Source organism: Emys orbicularis, chromosome 1, assembly GCF_028017835.1.
Source record: "Emys orbicularis isolate rEmyOrb1 chromosome 1, rEmyOrb1.hap1, whole genome shotgun sequence".
NCBI classification, from domain to species: domain Eukaryota; kingdom Metazoa; phylum Chordata; order Testudines; family Emydidae; genus Emys; species Emys orbicularis.
The window spans coordinates 257,520,262-257,534,102 of record NC_088683.1 but is presented as its reverse complement, the minus strand read 5'-3'; positions in this window follow the sequence as shown (position 1 = coordinate 257,534,102).

Sequence of the window (13,841 nt, the reverse complement as noted above, 5' to 3'; positions counted from 1 at the left end):
CATACATAACACTGTTTGCCATGCTCCACCTCCATTGCCTGCAGGTCTGGGTTTGGTCTGTTTACTCATTAGACAAGGAAAATATGAATCCCACAGAAGGTCAGAGCCTTTCTCATATGGTGGACAAAAGTGGACTAGGTGTGAGTGGGAGTTCCCCTTCTTCCAATCATACCCAACACCAACCGTAATTACAGATGAATCCCTCATAGGATGTAAAGCCCATATTGACAGTCGTACTGCACATGGTCCCCCTGGGAAGCCAGAATGCATATCAATCTGCTGGAGATGAAGGCAGTTCACCTATCCTGCAACACATTCCTCCCCCTCATATGGTTCCAGCACATCCAAATGATGTCAGACAACATGACAGTTTTTTATATAAACAGGATGGATCAAGATCTAAGGTAAATTGAGTTTGAGACCCCTGCGATAGCGTCTAGGAACCCTAGTCCCAGACCAGGACCCCACTCTGCTACACACTATACTAACACAGAACAAAAAAAACCAGTCTATTAGATGTCTTCACTCACCAGGGGCTTGCGTTGGATTCTGTGTAGCTGCTCCAACTCCACACACGTAAACAATAACACGCACATATTCTCTCTCTCTCTCTTTCTTTAATGCTTATGGGTCCCTCAGGAAGAGACACTGCCTCCTGTAATGCTGCAAAGAATTTCTTGAGTGGGGGAAGGGAAAGGGGAGAGTAACCCTCCACGCTGCCTACACTCACTCACTCTCACACACACAGCAGCAGGTGCTGGAAAAAGTCCTCAGGAAACTTTCAGGGACAGATTTCTTCCTTACCACCCCAAAATCCCTACAGCATAGTTGTAAGTATGTCTCCTAGCATATATTTGCTGGGAAGCTCATGGGTGGAGAAAACTTTTGTGATGGTAGGGGCTACCTGCCCCTGCTTGGTTCCTCAGCGATTGCAGTCGGACTAGCTTCACACACATGTGTGTGGGTTGTCACAGAATTTGGGGTGCAATCCAGACCAGTAAGGGGTTGTCACTTCTTACCCTGTAACCTTGAATGCCTCACAGTGCTTTGCTACTGTAGCACCTGCCCTGGGACACTAATAGTCAGCAACAAACATGCAGGTCACACCGAGTGTATATGTATGACTACAGCCCTGGTCCAGCAACTATAACCACAGCAGTCTGCCAGCAACATACCTGTCACTCTACTAGCCTTGGTTTTACTACTTGCAGGGTAACCCCAACTCACTCCCAGTCCCAAATTTTCCCAAATGTGCTCTAATGTCTAGTCCTCTCCTGGACAGTTTGTTCCTCAAAAGGCACACAAGTACATCAAGGCTTATTAACTTCACTTGGTTAAATACACCCTTCCTTTTAAACAAAGCACTGAGTTAATTTATAGTAAAAATAAATGTATTAACAATAGGACATAGGTTAAGTGATGCCAGGTAAAAGGAATAAAGTCAGAAAGGGTTGCAAACAAAAGTGAAACATGCATCTAATAGTCTAAAACTTAATCTAGCAAGATATAGCCTTTATCCAAGATGATTTAGACTCATAGACTCATAGACTTTAAGGTCAGAAGGGACCATTATGATCATCTAGTCTGACCTCCCGCATGATGCAGGCCACAAAATCTGACCCACCCACTCCTGGAATAATTCTCTCCCTTGACTCAGCTGTTGAAGTCCCCAAATCATGATTTAAAGACTTCAAGTCGCTGAGATTCCTCCAGCAAGCGACCCCTGCCCCATGCTGCGGAGGAAGGCGAAAAACCTCCAGGGCCTCTGCCAATCTACCCTGGAGGAAAATTCCTTCCCTACCCCAAATATGGCGATCAGCAGAACCCCGAGCATGCGGGCAAGATTCTCCAGCCAGACCCACATTGACCATTGATACTAATTACCAGCGATGGCATGTTATTGACTTATTGACTAAAATCACGTTATCCCATCAAACCATCCCCTCCATAAACTTATCAAGCTTAATCTTAAAGCCAGAGAGGTCTTTCGCCCCCACCGTTTCCCTCGGAAGGCTATTCCAGAACTTCACCCCTCTGACGGTTAGAAACTGTCGTCTAATTTCAAGCCTAAACTTCCCGACGGCCAGTTTATATCCATTTGTTCTCGTGTCCACATTAGTACTAAGCTGAAATAATTCCTCTCCCTCCCTGGTATTTATCCCTCTGATATATTTAAAGAGAGCAATCATATCCCCCCTCAGCCTCCTTTTGGTTAGGGTAAACAAACCGAGCTCCTCGAGTCTCCTTTCATACGACAGGTTTTCCATTCCTCTGATCATCCTAGTGGCCCTTCTCTGTACCCGTTCCAGTTTGAGTTCATCCTTTTTAAACATGGGAGACCAGAACTGCACACAGTACTCCAAATGAGGTCTCACCAGTGCCTTGTATAACGGAAGCAGCACCTCCTTATCCCTACTAGAAATATCTCGCCTAATGCATCCCAAGACCGCATTAGCTTTTTTCACGGCCACGTCACACTGCCGACTCATAGTCATCCTGTGATCAACCAGGACTCCGAGGTCCTTCTCCTCCTCCGTCACTTCCAACCGATGCGTCCCCAGCTTATAACTAAAATTCTTGTTAGTCATCCCTAAATGGCATCACCTTACACTTCTCACTATTAAATTTCATCCTATTACTATTACTCCAGTTTACAAGGTCATCCAAGTCTCCCTGCAGGATATCCCGATCCTTCTCCGAATTGGCAATACCTCCCAACTTTGTGTCATCCGCAAACTTTATCAGCCCACTCCTACATTCGGTTCCGAGGTCAGTAATAAATAGATTAAATAAAATCGGACCCAAAACTGAACCTTGAGGAACTCCACTGGTAACCTCCCTCCAACCTGACAGTTCCCCTTTCAGTACGACCCGCTGCAGTCTCCCCTTTAACCAGTTCTTTATCCACCTCTGGATTTTCATATCGATCCCCATCTTTTCCAATTTAACCAATAATTCCTCATGCGGTACCGTATCAAACGCTTTACTGAAATCGAGGTATATTAGATCCACCGCATTTCCTTTATCTAAAAAATCTGTTACTGTCTCAAAGAAGGAGATCAGGTTGGTTTGGCACAATCTGCCTTTCGTAAAACCATGTTGTAATTTGTCCCAATTGCCATTGACCTCAAGGTCCTTAACCACTTTCTCCTTCAAAATTTTTTCCAAGACCTTGCATATTACAGATGTTAAACTAACAGGCCTGTAGTTACCCGGGTCACTTTTTTTCCCGTTCTTGAAAATAGGAACCACATTAGCTATTCTCCAGTCCAACGGTACCACCCCCGAGTTTACAGATTCATTAAAAATTATCGCTAACGGGCTTGCAATTTCTCGCGCCAGTTCCTTTAATATTCTCGGATGAAGATCATCCGGTCCACCCGATTTAGTCCCGTTAAGCTGTTCGAGTTTGGCTTCTACCTCGGATACTGTAATGTCAACCCCCCCTCCTTTATTCCCCTCCGTTACGCTGCCTCTATTCCTAAACCCTTCATTAGCCTCATTAAAGACCGATGCAAAATATTCGTTTAGACATTGTGCCATGCCTAGATTATCCTTAATCTCCACTCCATCTACAGTCTTCAGCGGTCCCACTTCTTCTTTCTTTGTTTTCTTCCTATTTGTATGGCTATAAAACCTCTTACTATTGGTTTTAATTCCCCTCACAAGGTCCAACTCTACACAGCTTTTGGCCTTTCTCACTCCATCTCTACATGCTCTGACCTCAATAAGGTAGGTTTCTTTGCTGATCCCTCCCCTCTTCCACTCTTTGTACGCTTTCTGTTTTTTCTTAATCACCCCTCTGAGACGCTCGTTCATCCAGCTCGGTCTAAATCTCCTGCCTACGATCCGTTTTCCCTTTCTCAGGATACAGGCCTCCGACAGCTCCTGCAACTTCAACTTGAAATAATCCCAGGCGCCTTCCGCCTTTAGATCCATAAATATGTTAGTCCAATCCACTTCCCTAATTAGTCGCCTTAATTTATTAAAGTTAGCCCTTTTGAAATCGTAAACCCTAGTCTCCGATTTAATTCTGTTAATCCTTCCATTTAGATTAAACCGAATTAGCTCAAGATCACTCGAGCCAAGGTTGTCTCCTACAACCATTTCCTCAACAAGGTCCTCACTACTCACCAAAACCAAATCTAAAATGGCATCCCCCCCTCGTCGGTTCAGCAACTACTTGATGAAGGAATTCATCAGCTATCACGTCTAGGAACATCTGAGCCCTATTATTGTTACTAGCATTTGTTCCCCAATCTATATCCGGGAAGTTAAAGTCTCCCATGATTACACAGTTCCTATTAGTATTTACTTCCCTAAAAACATTAAAGAGTTCTCTGTCCATATCCAGGGTAGATCCCGGCGGTCTATAGCACACCCCAAACACTATCCCAGGGGAGGCTCTAGTAGTTCCTCAAAAGGCACACAAGTACATCAAGGCTTATTAACTTCACTTGGTTAAATACACCCTTCCTTTTAAACAAAGCACTGAGTTAATTTATAGTAAAAATAAATGTATTAACAATAGGACATAGGTTAAGTGATGCCAGGTAAAAGGAATAAAGTCAGAAAGGGTTGCAAACAAAAGTGAAACATGCATCTAATAGTCTAAAACTTAATCTAGCAAGATATAGCCTTTATCCAAGATGATTTATCTCACCAGACATTCTTCTTCCCAGCCATGACTGACTTTGCATCAGTCTGGACCTTCCACAGAAGTACAAAATGCTGCTTTCCCCTCTCGTCCTAGGTGAAAAATCTTTCCCTAAGCAGGGTTCTGACCTATTTTCAGTTTCCAAAGACTTCAATCCCTCCTTGGTTGAAGGGGACCATCTTTCTCAGCTTGTCTGATGCCGAAGATGGCTTCTGTCTTTGCTCATACCTTCTGAAGTTCAATTACTTTATTTCAAGAGGCAAGATGATCTCATGCTGTTCTTACCTTCCTGTGGACTTCTCATCCCTTTGCTGATTTCTATGTAAATGAGGCTTCCATTGTTCTAGTTTACACCTTGCTTAATCTGACAGGAGACCCATAGATAGCTACCATCTCTCCTGTCTGGGAGGGAACCTGTTTGGCCATAGACTTTAAAACATATTATTAAGTATCCATATTTCATCATATAGTGTTCATATGAACATTTCACAATTATATTAACCACCAGTATGGCATTAACATTCAGAAAAGACCACACTCTATACACTTTTCTAACATAATAATAGTGTATACAATCAGTTGGTTCAATTGCTTATCACTTGAGGTTCAGCCTCCTTGTCCTTTATAGAGCAATAAACTTTTGCAATATATTCTTTGAAAAGTAAAACCTAGACCAAGCTTCTCTCCCCTGCTGGGGCATAGACACCATGTTGTCTCCTCCCTCACTTGTTGGCTTGATAACTTTGTTTACCTAATATGTAAAAATGGACCTTCATTGTCTTTGCCTGGGGACTGGACTAGTCAGAGAAAGAAATACACATTCTTCTTCGAGTGCTTGCTCATGTAGAATCCATTCCAGGTGTGCGCACGCTCACATGTGTGGTTATCGGAGCTTTTTGCCTTAGCAGTATCTGTAGGGTCGGCAGTGGTGCCCTCTTGAGTGCCACGCTCATGCGCCAGTATATCAGGTGCCACTGACCCTATGCCCTCTTGGTTCCTTCTTACCATCCATGGTAGTTAGTCGGAGCGCCTTCCCTTGCATTGCAAGAGCTAGCGGTTTTTGTCTATTTTCTTTGAGCCTTAGGGCCTTGTAAATAGTTTTGTTCATAGTAGTTAGTGTTAAGTAGTTAGTAGTTAGCAGTTAGGGTCCCAGCAGGGACTTCTCCCCAGGTGGGCCATGCCCCGGTCTCCTGGGTTTAAGTCTTGCGCAGACTGCAACAGGCCGATGCCTGTGACTCTCATAGCAGCTGCTTCAAGTGCTTGGGGGAATCGCACATTAGAGACAAGTGCAGAATTTGCAAGAACTTCTGGTCCCGCACGCAAAAGGAGCGGGATATTCGGCTTTGGGTTCTCCTCATGGAGTCTGCCCTGAGCCCGGCCTCCATGCAGCCCCACCAGGACTTGCCGAGTGCCTCGGCCTTGTTGCGCAGTGTGCCCCTGGCACCGGGCTCCGCGTGACACCATTCCCAGTTGCCGGTGCCCAAAAAGACTAAAACCCTGGCATCAAGCAAAAAGGGCCCTGCGCCATTGGGCAAAGGACCCACTTCGGGCCACCCGACCGCTCCAGAGCCGTGCACTCACACCCCTCCAGCCAGGGCTCTTAGTCCCATGAAAGGTCCACTGCCGACTTCCGGGAGCAGCAGAGGGCCAAAAACCCTGGCAGCACTGACCCCTTCACAGGCTCCCCCGGCACCAAGAGCACAGGCCACCCATGCCACTGACACAGCATGTACCGTAGGAACCAACAAAGGCTCTCCACGAGGACAAGCCAGCCACTAAGATCCTTCAGCGACAGTGGAGCGCCGCTGATCCTCCGAGATGAAACAGCGCTCTCCACCTCTGCGCTGCAAGTCACCGGAGCTGCAGCCCAGATGCTCTGGGGCTCGTCCTCGGTCACCCGCGCCACATTCCCAGTCACCAGCGTCTCAACATGGAACTTGTAGAGCAAGACACCAGTCTATGTACTACCCATGCCACTTACCCTCCCGTAGATTGTCTTCTAGACGCAGGTCCTGGTCACCTGTATCATAGGAACACTCCCCGTCGCATCTCTGGTCCCCCCGATACCAGCACCCATCTCCTCGTTCCTGGCACCGCTCCCTGATGGCAATGACCAGCAAGCAGACCTAGGCATCAATGGCCCCACCGTGATCACCAGAAGGGGACTCCTCCATCATGGAAGCCCAGTTCAGCCCCTCGCCTAATCTGCACCAGTGCAAATGGGCACCCGAGGCTGTGTCAACATCAGCGCTGACTTGGCAGCACGGCCTGTGGCCAGCGCGGTAGCCTTATTGGGGTGCGTGGGGAATGCCGCTTGTGGCAATGCCCCCTTCTCACCATTCATCGGCTGCTGCCTCGGAGCAGCAACTGGTGGCACTGACTGCACCGGGCATGCCCAGTGATCAAAGCAGAGGGAACAGTGCCCACCCCTAAGCCTCCCCTTCCCCCCGGGGGAAGATGCCCCGGAACCTCCCCCGGCGGTATAATCATCATCCTCTTCACCAGATGAGGCGGTTGCAAGACCCTCAAGGGCAAGCCCGGGGGACGATTTCAAAGAACATCAGGCCCTGCTGAGTGGGGTAGCCAAGAACTTGGGTCTGGAGGCAGAGGAAATGGCTGAGCAGACAGACACCTGGTTTAACATCCTGTTAGCCTCCACCCCGACCCGTGTCACACTACCGGCGTCCTTAAGATTGCCAGGGGTCTCTGGCAAAACGCCATCCTCCAACCCTCCCACCTCAAAGAGGACTGAAAAGAAATACTTTATTTCAGCCAAGGGGTTTGAGTACCTCTATATTCCCCTCCCCTGGGCTCGCTGGTAGTCTCTGCAGCAAAGGAAAGAGACAAACGGGCATACCAGTTCGACTCCCAAAAATAAAGAGGCCAAATGGTTGGATCTGTTTGGGAGAAAGATTTATTCCACATGCAGTTCCGGGCGGCGAACCATCAGGCCCTAGTTGGGCTGTTACAACTTTAACTTATGGAACTCCCTCCGTAAGTTCAAGGAGTCCCTTCCACAGGAGTTGGCCCAAAAATTTGGCACCCGGTGGAGGAGGGCACTGCGGCTGCCAGGTGCTCCCTCCAGACGGCATGGGACATGGCGGACTCGGCATCCAGGATGGTCGCAGTGGTGATGAGGCGCAGCTCCTGGCTTCAGAATGCAGGTCTCTCCCAGGAAATGCAGACCTCCATCCAAGACCTCCCATTCAATGGGAATGGTCTCTTTTCAGACCAGACTGATGCAATGCTGCATGGGCTGAAAGACAGCAGGGCCACCCTTCGCTTGCTGGGAATGCATACACCACAGCCTGCGAGGAAGCAGTTCCGGCCGCCCCCACTGACTAAGCCTTGTCAGTCTCCACCAGGGACCTGCAAGAAGAAGGGACAGAGATGCTAATTTCAGCTGCCATTGCCCTCCTTCCTCCTGCTCACCCAAGCAACCCAGTCCGGCAAAACATTCTGGGAGCCAGAAACGCTTGTTTTGAGGGTGTGGTTGAGAGCGACACCCCAGTCACCGTCCAGGATCCACCCCACTCTTTTTCTTCAACCATCTGCATCCCTTTCGTTCAGCCTGGTCCCAATTCACTTTGGACCATTGGGTGCTGGACATAGTGTCTCACAGTTACACCTTGCAATTTTCGGTCGCCCCTCCTTCCCACCCCCACTCCTTCCCATCCCTCTCCAGGGACCCTTATCATGAGCAACTCCTCGTTCAGGAGATCAAGAACCTCCTACGGATGAGGGCGGTGGAAGAGGGGAAAGGGGTTCTACTCCCGCTATTTCCTAATCGGGACATGAGGGGAAAGGGGTTCTACTCCCACTATTTCCTAATCCCAAAGGCAAAAGGGGGCCTCAGACCCATTCTGGACCTGCAATGCCCCAACAAGTCTCTCAAAAAGTTGAAGTTTTGCATGGTCTCCCTCGCCTCCATCATCCCCTCCCTGAATTTGGGAGACTGGTATGACGCCCTCGACTTGAAGGATGCCTATTTCCACATCTCCATATTCCAAAGTTACAGGCATTTCCTCCAGTTTACAGTGGGTGAATGCAATTTCCAATTCACAGCGCTCCCCTTTGGCCTCTCATTGGCTCCAAGGGTTTTTACCAAAAGTATGGTGCAGATGGCCACTTACCTCAGACGTTGAGGGGTCCAGGTCTTCCCATATCTCAACAACTGGCTCATCTAGGGTAGGTCCTGGAACCAAATTCAGAGTAGCCTTGATCTGGTGTGTTCCACCTGCCATGACCTGGGCCTGTTGATTAAATGAGAAAAAATCCTCCTTAAGGCAGGTCCAGTGCATAGAGTTCATAGGAGTGGTTCTTGACTCCACATGAGCCAGAGCCTTCCTCCTGGAGGCACATTTTCAGGCCATGTCGGATCTGATCTCCCATGTGAGGAGCTGCCCACTCACCACGGCTCACACCTGCCTGCGATTGTTCGGCCACATACGTGGTCAGTGATGCCCCGCTCCACCTCCAGCCTCTGCAAGCGTGGCTGGCGTCAGTCTACACCCCCAACAGACATGATCTAGACTGGGTGGTCACGGTGCCCGGATCACATCCTGTCATCCCTGGATTGGTGGTTGGACACTGAGGGTCAGTATTGCAGAGAGTCCCCTTCACGACCCTGACCCCATCCCCGTCATTGACCCTGGTCTCCAATGTTTCAGATCTGGGCTGGGGAGCCCACCTGGGCAAGCTGAGCACCCATGGCTGATGGGTGAGGGACGATCTGGCTCTCCTCATCAACATCAGGGAGCTCAGAGCGGTTCGCCTGGCCTGTCAGGACTTCTTGCCCCACCTGAGGGGCAAGGTGGTGCAGGTCCTCACAGACAATACCACCGCAATGTATTACATCAACAGATGTGACAGAGCCAGGTCGTCAGCCATCTGCCAAGAAGCTCTCAACCTTTGACATTTCTGTGTGTGGCATGCCATTCAGCTGGTAGCCGCGCACCTGCCCGGCACCAAAAATGTGCTAGCAGATCGCCTCAGCAGAACCTTCTCATCTCGCCTCGAGTCGCTCCATCTGGAGGTGGCCAGTATGATCTTCTGGAAGTGGGGAACTCCCCAGGTGGACCTGTTTGTATCCCACCAGAACAGGAAATGCCACGTGTTCGGTATGCTCCAGGGTATGGACAGGGGTTCGCTGTCAGATGCTTTCCTACTTCCATGGTCGGGGCCCTGATGTATGGCTTCCCGCCAGTGCTGTTGATCCACAGAGTCCTAGTGAAAATCAAGCGGGATAGGGTGAGGGTTATCCTGATAACTCCCGAGTGGCTCACCAGCATTGGTTTGGCATGTTGCTAGACCTTCCTCCTGCAGAGGTCTGAGCTCAGGGCACTTATGTCAGAACCATCCTATACAGTGTTCTACAAGGACAAGCTCTAGTTGTGGCTGCACTCGGCATTCCTGCCCAAGGTAGTTTCCCAGTTTCATACCAGCCAGGACATTTTTTTACCTATCTTCTTTCCGAAGCCACATAATTCCGATGAGAAGCGCAGGTTACACGCTCTGGATGTCTGGAGAGCGCTGGCCTTCTATATCAACAGGACACAGCTGTTCCATAAGTCAACACAACTGTTCGTTGCTGTGGCAGACAGGATGAAAGGTCACCCAGTGTCTGTTCAAAGGATTTCATCCTGGATCACAGCCTGCATCCGATACTGCTAGGAGCTCGTGCATGGTTAAATTGGAAAGGATGGGGATCGATATGAAAATCCAGAGGTGGATAAAGAACTGGTTAAAGGGTAGACTGCAGCAGGTAGTACTGAAAGGTGAACTGTCAGGTTGGAGGGAGGTCACCAGTGGGGTTCCTCAAGGTTCGGTTTTGGGTCCGATTTTATTTAATCTATTTATTACTGACCTCGGAACCGAATGTAGGAGTGGGCTGATAAAGTTTGCGGATGACACAAAGTTGGGAGGTATTGCCAATTCGGAGAAGGATCGGGATATCCTGCAGGGAGACTTGGATGACCTTGTAAATTGGAGTAATAGTAATAGGATGAAATTTAATAGTGAGAAGTGTAAGGTGATGCATTTAGGGATGCATTTAGGGATGACTAACAAGAATTTTAGTTATAAGCTGGGGACGCATCGGTTGGAAGTGACGGAGGAGGAGAAGGACCTCGGAGTCCTGGTTGACCACAGGATGACTATGAGTCGGCAATGTGACGTGGCTGTGAAAAAAGCTAATGCGATCTTGGGATGCATTAGGCGAGGTATTTCTAGTAGGGACAAGGAGGTGCTGCTTCCGTTATACAAGGCGCTGGTGAGACCTCATTTGGAGTACTGTGTGCAGTTCTGGTCTCCTATGTTTAAAAAGGATGAACTCAAACTGGAACGGGTACAGAGAAGGGCCACTAGGATGATCCGAGGAATGGAAAACCTTTCCTATGAAAGGAGACTCGAGGAGCTCGGTTTGTTTAGCCTAACCAAAAGAAGGCTGAGGGGAGATATGATTGCTCTCTTTAAATATATCAGAGGGATAAATACCAGGGAGGGAGAGAAATTATTTCAGCTCAGTACCAATGTGGACACGAGAACAAATGGATATAAACTGGCCGTGGGGAAGTTTAGGCTTGAAATCAGACGAAGGTTTCTAACCGTCAGAGGGGTGAAATTTTGGAACAGCCTTCCGAGGGAAACGGTGGGGGCAAAAGACCTCTCTGGCTTCAAGATTAGGCTAGATAAGTTTATGGAGGGAATGGTTTGATGGGATAACATGATTTTAGTCAATTAGGCAATAACATGTCATCACTGGTAAAATGAGGGTCCGGCTGGAGAATCTTGCCTGTATGCTCGGGGTTCTACTGATCGCCATATTTGGGGTCGGGAAGGAATTTTCCTCCAGGGTAGATTGGCAGAGGCCCTGGAGGTTTTTCGCCTTCCTCCGCAGCATGGGGCAGGGGTCGCAAGCTGGAGGATTCTCTGCGACTTGAAGTCTTTAAATCATGATCTGGAGACTTCAACAGCTGAGTTAAGGGAAAGTGGGTGGGTCAGCTTTTGTGGCCTGCCTCATGCAGGAGGTCAGACTAGATGACCATAATGGTCCCTTCTGACCTTAAAGTCTATGAGTCTATGAGTCTATGAGATGTGCCTCCACCGGGGATAATCAGAGCACACTCGCCTAGAGCGCAAGCATCATCAGCGGCCTTCTTGGCTCAGGTCCGATCCAAGAGATCTGTAGAGCTGCTACCTGTTCGTCTGTCCACACGTTTACATCATATTACACATCGACCCAGCAGGCCCCTGACGATGCTGGCTTTGGCAGGGCAGTGCTACAAGCTGCAAAACTGTGAACTCCGAGCCCACCTCCATTGGCACTGTCTGTGAGTCAGCTAGAATGGAATCGACACAAGCAAGCACTCGAAGAAGAAAAAGCCTACCTTTCGTAACGGTTGTTCTTTGAGATGTGTTGCTCATGTCCATTACTTTCCCTCCTGCCACTCTGTCGGAAGGAACTGAGAGGGCATAGGGTCAGCGGTACCTGATATGCCATGCTCATGAGCACGGCACTCAAGGGGGCACCACTGCTGACCCTACAGATACCGCTAAGGCAAAAATATCTGACGACGGTGCACGTGGGAGCACGCACACCAAGAATGGAATGGAATGGAGATGAGCACCACATCTCAAAGGACAACAGTTACGAAAAGGTAGGTAACCGTTTTTCCTTTGTCTAAGGCAGACTGTTTGCTTGCCAAACACATTTTAAGAATATAATTCTAGCACATATTCATAACTTTTTGTACACACCCTGTGCATACATCATACAAGAATATTAATCTGTTAGTTACTAGTTTTCCAATCAGATTTTACATGACACCTTTTAGATGCAGCTATAACCATAAAAAGCAACAAAGAGTCCTGTGGCACCTTATAGACTAACAGACGTATTGGAGCATAAGCTTTCGTGGGTGAATACCCATTTCGTCAGATGCATGTGGTGGAAATTTCAAGAGGCAGGTATAAATATGCAGGCCAGAATCAGTCTGGAGATAACGAGGTCAGTTCAATCAGGGAGGATGAGGCCCTCTTCTAGCAGTTGAGGTGTGAAAACCAAGGGAGGAGAAACTGCTTTTGTAGTTGGCTAGCCATTCACAGTCTTTGTTTAATCCTGAGCTGATGGTGTCAAATTTGCAAATGAACTGAAGTTCAACAGTTTCTCTTTGGAGTCTGATCCTGAAGTTTTTTTGCTGCAGGATGGTTACCTTTACATCTGCTATTGTGTGTCCAGGAAGGTTGAAGTGTTCTCCTACAGGTTTTTGTACGTTGCCATTCCTAATATCTGACTTGTGTCCATTAATCCTTTTACATAGGGATTGTCCAGTTTGGCCAATGTACATAGCAGAGGGGCATTGCTGGCACATAATGGCGTATATTACATTGGTGGACGTGCAGGTGAATGAACCAGTGATGTTGTGGCTGATCTGGTTAGGTCCTGTGATGGTGTCGCTGGTGTAAATATGTGGGCAGAGTTGGCATCGAGGTTTGTTGCATGGATTGGTTCCTGAGTTGGAGTTACTATGGTGAGGTGTGTGGTTGTTGGTGAGAATATGCTTAAGGTTGGCGGGTTGTCTGTGGGCGAGGACCGGCCTGCCTCCCAAGGCCTGTGAAAGCTAGGGGTCATTGTCCAGGATGGGTTGTAGATCGCTGATGATGCGTTGGAGAGGTTTTAGCTGAGGACTGTAGGTGATGGCCAGTGGAGTTCTGTTGGTTTCTTTCTTGGGCTTGTCTTGCAGCAGGAGGCTTCTGGGTACACGTCTGGCTCTGTTGATTTGTTTCCTTATTTCCTCGTGCGGGTATTGTAGTTTTGAGAATGCTTGGTGAAGCTCTTGTAGGTGTTGGTCTCTGTCTGAGGGGTTGGAGCAAATGCGGTCATACCTCAGCGCTTGGCTGTAGACGATGGATCGTGTGGTGTGTCTGGGATGGAAGCTGGAGGCATGAAGATAGGCATAGTGGTCGGTGGGTTTTCGGTATAGGGTGGTGTTAACGTGACCGCCACTTATTCGTACCGTGGTGTCTAGGAAGTGGACCTCCCGTGTAGATTGGTCCAGGCTGAGGTTGATGGTGGGGTGGAAGCTGTTGAAATCGTGGTGGAATTCTTCCAGAGTCTCCTTCCCATGGGTCCAGATGATGAAGATGTCATCAATGTAGCATAGGTAGAGAAGGGGCGTGAGTG